The following is an 8984-nucleotide window of genomic DNA, read 5'->3' as shown; positions in this document are numbered from 1 at the left end:
AGACATACAACTGGATCATGCCTTAAGTAATAACCTAAATGGTCTGTAGTATAAGGATAAAGAAGTGATACCTTATTCTAGTGACACTACGGATACGACCCGTTTTGTAGATGTTACAAGTGTTGTAAAGTGCTACAAGTGGTCTGATCCTGACCATTCATGTGGAGACATGTGAACGGGGGTATCCTATACAAAGAGTTTGTATAAGACCAGACCACGAGATCATTAGTCTCTTTATATAACATCATTGATAATTGAGACTTACATCTCACTAGGATGACCATAGGTGACATGACCTTAATCTCGAGTGAGTTGGGAACTCCCGCTCATGAGGGCGGTCCTTTGATTTGTATGGGTTAGAGTGGCCAGATTGCTAACTCAACAAGCCTACCATTTTGGGAATTCGTCTGATTGGGGAGCTGAAAACTCAGTTACACAAGACGAAATTCACTCCTTCTCTGAAGCAGGGATAAGTAGATAAATTGCTCTCTTAAGGGCTGATTCCGAGGCTTGAACATAGTGGTCACACCCTCTCTTTGGAAGAGAGGACTCAGTTATAGTGGAACTATGACTTATTGTTCATTAGAGGAATTGGTAGTACTTAAGGAGTTAGATGTAACTACAGGAGCAAAACGGTAAATTGGCCTAGTTATACTTACGAGCGATTTGTGAAGGGTCATCGCACTATTGATTGGTTATATCCAATGGACACATAAATATATTTGTAGTGTAAAGAAGTCGGTTGCCAGTTTTTAGTGGAGTGACCAACAGTTAACAGATGATGGATCTCGTGATTAAAGAGTTTAGTTAGTTATTCACGTACCATTGGAGCTTCAAGCTACATGTCTATAAGATCCCCTTGGTAGCTCAATGGGTTCAAGTTGAGAATCAGATTTTGGGTTAGTTGAAAATGTTCAAATTAACAAGAGGAAGTTTAATTATATGTGATATAGTTAAATTAATTCAATTATACGTGATATAATTGATATGATGTATTAAATACATTAATTGGAGGGATTAATATAAATACGATTTAATACCATAAAATAGAAAAAGAACTATGGTTTATATGGTTCATATGATGAAATATTAAAACTATAGGTTATAAATATAATATGATAAGTTGATTATTATATTTATTTATAACATATTAATTATATGATAATTAATTATTTTTTTCTCTAATAACCTAATTTAGTGGAAGGTTATTGAAAGTTTTATGGTAACTGTGAGATAAAAAGGAAAACGGTTTTCCAAAATTAAGTTGATGATTCACTCGGAATATCTCACAAAAAAAGGTTATCAAGTAAAAAGGTTTTACTAAGCGATAGCATAGAGAGCATACACGATCGAGCTATGAGTTTACTATACGATAGTTACTCACTTAATCGTTGCTAAACGATCGAGTAGTAAAGTCTATACGATTGGCTTCCGTTTACTAAACGACCGAGTATTTCATCTATACAATAGACAGCCTTCATCTCCCACTTACTCGATCGTCTACCTCCTACTTTCCTCAATCCAAGATCATATAGAGCCCACAACTCCTGGATTCTCAACCGAGAATGCCAAGGTAACCATCGTTGTGGTGTTCTAATGTTGTTCAAGGATCGATTTGGGCTCGATTGGGATCGAGTTCATTCAGACGTTCGTTGAGATCGTGTTTTGTTTGTTGCTTTCGAGTGCTTCTTTGGATGCATTGGAAATTGATAGAGGGATACTTTAAGAAGAGTTCTTCAAAGGTATGCATATTTTATCCTTGTCAGTTCTTTCTCAATGGAATTTGGAACGATCCACTTCCGCTACTCAATAGGGACTATCAAGTATTCTACCATCGAGCCATCGAGTACCAAAAAATATCGTCGAGTATTCAATCATCGATTCATCGAGTTTCTTCTTATTCATTTTCCATCGAGTATGAGCTATCAAGTAAAGGACATCCAGCATCGAGCATCGAGTATTGCATCATCGTGCATCAAGGATCGAGTATGAAATAGAAAACTCGATGCGTTCATTCTTTTTTTTTCTTGGGGGGGGGGGGGGGATTTTGACGTAATCATCTCCGCGCCTCACAACGCTTTGATGCTGGTATAAATGAGTTCAGTTCGTCAACAAAACATATGAGATATCCTTTTTGAAGAGAAAATCCATCATTCTCCTAGAGAGAAACTTCGAAGAAGATAAACCCATATTTTTAGATATAGACTTCGATTTTCAAGAGCGATTCTTATAATTTTCTGTGAGATTCGATCGATTTGTATTCAAACTTTGTATCAATATGCAACTATCAATGGATTACTTGAAGAATTTCATCATTCATGAGTAGGAAATTATGTAATTTGGCATTTCTTGAGGATATTTCTTAAATTTTCTTTCATGTAATTACTTTCTTTTGAATTTCTTGCTGATATTTAGAATAAAATTTATTACGATTGAATTGACAACTCAAGATTAATCAAATTTGTTTGCAAAAATTACATGGTTCTATAATAAAATTGTAATTATAGTTGCAATAATATATAGTCTTGAATAAAAATGTGGACATCTTTTCCTCTTTTCTTTAAAAAATCTATTAATTCATAACATTCATGCAATCAATCTTGAATTTTCAGTTTTTTGGTTTCAAGATTGGAATAGTTAAGAAAACCCATGAGTTTAATGCAATTTAGGTAATTGTGAAATGTCTTTAGAAAGCAATTAAGACCTAGATTAGGGATAATTGTGAAATTAGCTAATTAGGGCATTAGGAATTTATTCTTAATGAACTATTGAATAATCTAATTGCATGATTTCTTATTAAGTCAATGATAGAATTGCCTAATTTACATAAAATCGCCAAGATTTCATTTCAATTTAATATTATCTCACAATCTCTCTTATCAATAAATTTCCTATATCAATTCTTTGCTTTTTATTTAGATAGTACACCCCCCCTTCCCACAACAACCCCCCCCGCCCCCGCATTTTGGAATTCAAGTAGTCTATTTTTAGGCCAATTAATTGTGATTCTCTTGGGATCGACCTCTTACTCCACTATTACTACGTGTTAGTTTTAGTTGTAGTAAAAGTTTTATAAATTTCATTTGTTTTAGGTAAGATAGAATTAACGACACCTATTTTACACCGAATAATTTCCATGTCGCATAGTTTTCACCGATTAGTTTTTCATTCTTAAGCAAAGAAATTATTGTGGAAGACATGCTGAAACAAATAATGAACAATTGATCGTATTAGTTATTTTTATTTTAACCCATGACAAAAATAAGTATCCAATTAATTTAACAAAAACAAGTAATCAAAGAACCCTAATTAAACTTTTGATTTAGTATTTGCAACGATACCTTAAAGGTTTAGAACAACAACCACCGAATGGTGTCAATTATCCCTCCCCTGAATTGAGACAATCTTAGCTAATTACTAATACCAAAATAACTCTTATTCATATAGCTCTTAGCTATCATTTTTCGGTCCAAGATTCATTACCTAGCTTAATTCATCTCGTAAGTATGACCCTACCCTTTTTGGATCCCAGAGGTTCACTTCAACAAGTCACCGTAAGGAAAGACAATTATTGAAGATTAATCTAAGAAATCCTATCCATTACTAGAGTTTGTGGTATTCCAAACCCTATGATCAGGCCCTCTGAAGGGATAATCGCTCTAGGACAACACGCAGGCAAACCATAGAAATCTCATGATGCAACCTAATAAAGGAGACCGTAGGGTACGTTGATACGCGTCCTTCTCCCACTTTCTATAAACACTTTCTCTATTCACCTTGATATTGACTTATGCAAACACTTTCCAAAGGGAGGCCACGCCCAGGGCGACATGCAGTCGAGCATGGATCTCATGGTGTGAACTCTTAGGGACGTGAGAGCTAAAAATTGATATATCCCATATACCAATTTTCTCCCATTAAAGTATTCTATTATTTTAGGATTTTATTATACTTAGTTAAATTCCAGCTAGTGAATCTATCTAGGTTCTTCTTAATTTGCTCAATCTAACATTTATATTGAATGTTTTAACCATACTTGATTTCATTCATTAAACTCTTTAATAAAATCAATCATCTATTGCATGCTTAAAAAATATTTGCCCAATTCACCTTCCAGGTCGATTCCTAGGTGGAGTTGTTTCGTTTTCGTCAACTTAAATACCCCGCCTAGATAGAACATTCCTTAGACAAAGGTCCCTTATGGACAATTATTTTATAGATTTAATCTTTTAATGGAATTCATTTTAATCCTATTAAAACAAATTAAAAGATTAGCCTATTTTTAATCTCATTAGAAATATTTCCAACTTAAGTCTAAATGAATTAATTTTAAACCATTTAAAAATAATTCGGACCTATATTCGCATGCAACTCTTGATTATATATTTTAATTTATCCCATTAAACATATAACACTTATATTTTAATGTTATATTAAAACCTAGAATTTGCATCTGATGACGTTGATCAAATATAACAATTATATTTACCTAAGTAGTGTCATGCTCAATGCAAGGTTCATTTTCATTGAAAAAACATTAATATTTGTCATCCATGAAAATTAAACATACATATTCATCCCACCATACATTATAACATTTATAACATTGTATGATTCATGAACATGCTTAATTAATCATATATCAAAATAATATAATACTTATATTATGATGTATGAGCATGCTAATAAAATCATGTAATTATAAATAATATAACACTTACATTAAATATGATGCATGGAAATGTTTATCCTCAGATGGGATTTTAAATCTATATGACATACATTACATAATATAAATTCATCCACTGATTTATACATACATCAAATGCATTATAAATTAAACAACAAATTTTGGACCAAATTTTGGCACCCTAAAAAATTAACTAAATCAATATAACTAATTCATATTAATTCAATTAATAAAAATATATAATTATATAAAACAAGAAAATATGATACAAACACCGGAGAAGAGGCTCAAACTCACGATCGTCGGACTCCTCGCACGTGCCTGTGGAGTTCGGAGCGTTGCAATGCTGAGGGCTAGCACTGCAATGCTACGAATATTATCCATCTCACTTGGCCTCCCGGCATTGCAACGCTTCGATAGTAGCATCGTGATGTTGCAGTCTAAAAACCTCCATGTTACTACGATTTGCTTCAAAGTTGGACCAAAAACCTCCGCTTTCACCGATCTCCTCAATAACTATTGCTCATCGATCGACACGAACTTACAGACTCAATAGCAAAACTTAAATGCTTAAAAAACAACGGATACTTATATTTTAATCGGATTAAAATGTAAAGCTAAGTGCCAAAAAATGTAAACATCCAATATTGTAAACCTCACATTCAAAATGTAGATTAAAACCCACCTTTCTATGCTGTTTTTTGTTTCCAAAATGTAGAAAATAGAAATGCAAACATCGGTTCTGATACCAATTGAAGGGATCAAATCCAGCGTAAGCGTGAGAACGCCTTACATTCAATTTTTTCATTTTAAAGAAATAAAATATAGCAAACTAAAACATAATAGAATAGGATTCATCATAGTAAACATGTATTATTAAGGATAAACAAAAGGGATGAATGATTCTTACTTTCGTAGATGCCCAAACTTCTCAAAATTCTTCTTGTTCTTCACATGAACATCTTCTCAACGATCACCGACACCACCACAAGAATAACCTTGTTATTCTATAGGATTTCAAGAGTTGGATGAGTGATCTCCAAGACTTGGAAGAGGAAGAGATAGAGAGATTGTAGAGAGAGTATAGAGAGGAATAATTTTGGAGGCTAGAGTATCTTTTTTGTACAAAATGAATTCTTGCCCTAAATGGGCTAATAGGATGAATTTATATGGAGAAGGGTAAACCCTTCTCTAAGTATTTTCTTTTTCACCCTTGATGCTAATTAATTAAATAACCCCTTATTTAATTAGTTGACACATTAATTAATTAATCACATATTAAATATAATTTAATATATAATTAATTAATTAACTAATATATAAACGTTACATGTTTATATGTTTCCACCTCTTAACATTATAATTAATTAATTCTTCATGAATCTAATTCACGTGAATTAAATATTGGAATCTCATCCAAATATTTCTCTCTATTATAATTTGAATTATATACCACATCTATAATTAATTATATATTAATCACATTAATATACAATTTCCTCAATTGATTTGAATAATTCAAATCATTCCATATTACCTTTAGTGAGCTAATTAGGGGACCTGGTGGACCTACAGATCAAAAGCTCCAACAATATGAGATTAATTAACTAAACTCATTAACCAAATTAATCAATATTCGTTAACTGTGGGTACACTTCACTAAAAACCTACAACTGCACTCTTTTCACTACAGATATATTTCTATATTTATGGATATAGACCAATAACATCAAGTTAGTCCTTCACGAGTGTGTAACACCAACTGGGTTAAATTTCCATTTTACCCTTGGGTTACCTCTGTATCCTTAAGTACCAGTGCTCCTCTAATGAACAACCTGTTTATGGTCCAACCATTAAACAGAAACCCTTTCGAACCAATGAAAGTGTAAGACCCTTTATTAAAGTCCCGGAGACACCACTTAAGGGAACACTTATCTACTTACCTTAAAGTCAGGAATGAGTGAAATCCATCTTATATTATTATGTCCCTAGCTCCTTACTCGATCTTGTCCCCAAAATGGTAGGTTTATTAAGTTGGCAAATTAGTCACTCTCACCCATAGAAATCAAAGAACAATCTCTCGTGAACAATAGTTCATAATACGCTCAGGATTAAGACTAAGTTGCCTAGGTCATCCTATTGAGATAGAAACCTAACTAGTCAACGGTGTTACATCTAATGGTTACTATTTCGCGATTCGATCTTATGAAAAATCATTGCCAAGAATACACTCACTCGCATGTCATCTACATGAACGCATCAGATCATTGCATTTATATCAAATACAAAGTGTGTTGTATCCATAATGTCACCAAGATAAGGTACCCATAGACCCTTTAAGTTGTATCTTAAACATTGATCTTTATATGTCTCCACATATAGTTCAAGACTCATAAGACAACCTAGAATGTTAATTTATTGGATTTAGGGTTATTAAGATAAAATAGAATACAACACAATCAATTATTGATGACGGTCAATTAATTACATTTACCATTTACGAGTTTTAGGGCATAAAACCCAACATCACCGTCAGAGTGTATTTTTCAAAATTGTAATTTGGATGGAACCGCATTGGCTCCCTCTCATCTAGTCGCCGCTTCCTCATCTCCTCCTTTTCTATCCTTCTATCCAGATTATCATGCGGGCATGGCATTCTTCTCCTTAAATCTCCCTAAACTCCTTTTGACTATAGCAATTATTCTACATTCATATACTTCTGATCTCTTTCATAGCTCAACGTAAGATGTCGCTTTCTTCCTTTACCTTAATTTTTTTTTTTTTTTTTTTTTGTCATTTAACCCATTTACTATGGCTATTAAAGCTCCTTCATCCATATAGCCTTCTACATGAAAGGCTTCATTATTGAATCAAGTTATGCACTCCGATAATGTCTCCCTCGACTTTTGCTTTATTGTCGATAGTTGTTTGTTTTCTTTGATCCCTCCCCCCAATAATTTGGATTATGAATGCTCTTGCTAACTCCTTAAATGAGACTATCGACTTTCTCTTTAGTTTTCGAAACCATTCCTTGGCTGCCCTAGTTAAAGTGAAAGAAAAATCTCAGTATCATATTGCATCCCAAATTCTATGAAGCTCCATCCAAGGTTGGTACGTATCAAAGTGCTCCATTGGATATCTCTATCCATCATATGTGTTTATCATAGGTTCTTTGAATTTTGGTGGGAGTTCCACATCCATAATCTCATTGGTGAATGAGGGGTCCATTTGCTCAACCAGTGCTTCCAAATCAAGTCCTTCATCAAGCTTGACTATTTGCATATTCCCTATCTTATCTTGTATCTTCAAGAGATTTGCCTTCCATGGCTCTTCTCGACATTCAATTGTTTGATCCTCTTATTCTTTCCTCCTTCTCTTCTCTTCCAAATAATTTCTCAAGTTTGTCTCTGGAAGGCCCTTCACTCGACTTCCCTCCTTTGCTGAACCTGAGGTCGGCCTTGACTACACCCTTGGCCTCGACTTTGGGCTTCATCCCTCTCTCCTCTTTCTCTGCATACTTCTGACTTCAACACACAGTTTGTTATTGTCCTAGCTATTTCATTCTTCTTTGGGTTCCTGTTCTAAAAGGTTTAGGGACCATCTTCTCCCACCTCTTTATGCCTTTGTTGTTTGTTCCTACCACAGGATTGCTTCTCTCTTAACTTTAAGCTACATGAATGCATTATCCCATGCTCTCGATCAAAAGAGCTTTTTCCTTTGGCTAGATCACGAAAAAGCTCATCTTTCGGTCCTCGACTCTGTTGATCAAAGGCCTCGATCAGTAACATGATGTTTTTGTCTATCCCACTAACCTTCTATTCTAGGGCTTCGAGTTTCTTTTTCACCTATTCGCCTTTTAGCCGAGGCCGATGAGGTGTTTTCTCTCAAAATCATCGTGGGTGTCTATTTTGGTCTGACTCTTCGTCATGCAGAGTCATACCTTGGTACCTCATACTCATCTTTTGCACCAAACCTTTCTACTTACTAATTTCTTTTAGTTAATTCTTCTCTATAGACGGTGCCAACTATTGATGCCAAATTTTGATCAGGGTTAGGATCCCTGATCTCCACATGACAACAATGGTGAGTGTAATTTGGGAAAGAATCTATTATGCAAAATAGAGAAAATATAAACAGTGGTGTGGTGTTAGCCACACAGGCTCTGATGCTTAAGTTAGCAAGGAGTACAACGAAACGAGAAGGAGATTTTAGTATCTAAATGAATTTACTTCATCTCGCGCTCTGACCTTCTATTTATTGAATTTTACCCCTACCCTCGAGCCTTTTTTTTTTT

This window comes from Benincasa hispida, chromosome 4 (genome assembly GCF_009727055.1).
Source record: "Benincasa hispida cultivar B227 chromosome 4, ASM972705v1, whole genome shotgun sequence".
NCBI classification, from domain to species: domain Eukaryota; kingdom Viridiplantae; phylum Streptophyta; class Magnoliopsida; order Cucurbitales; family Cucurbitaceae; genus Benincasa; species Benincasa hispida.
This window is presented reverse-complemented; position numbering follows the sequence as displayed.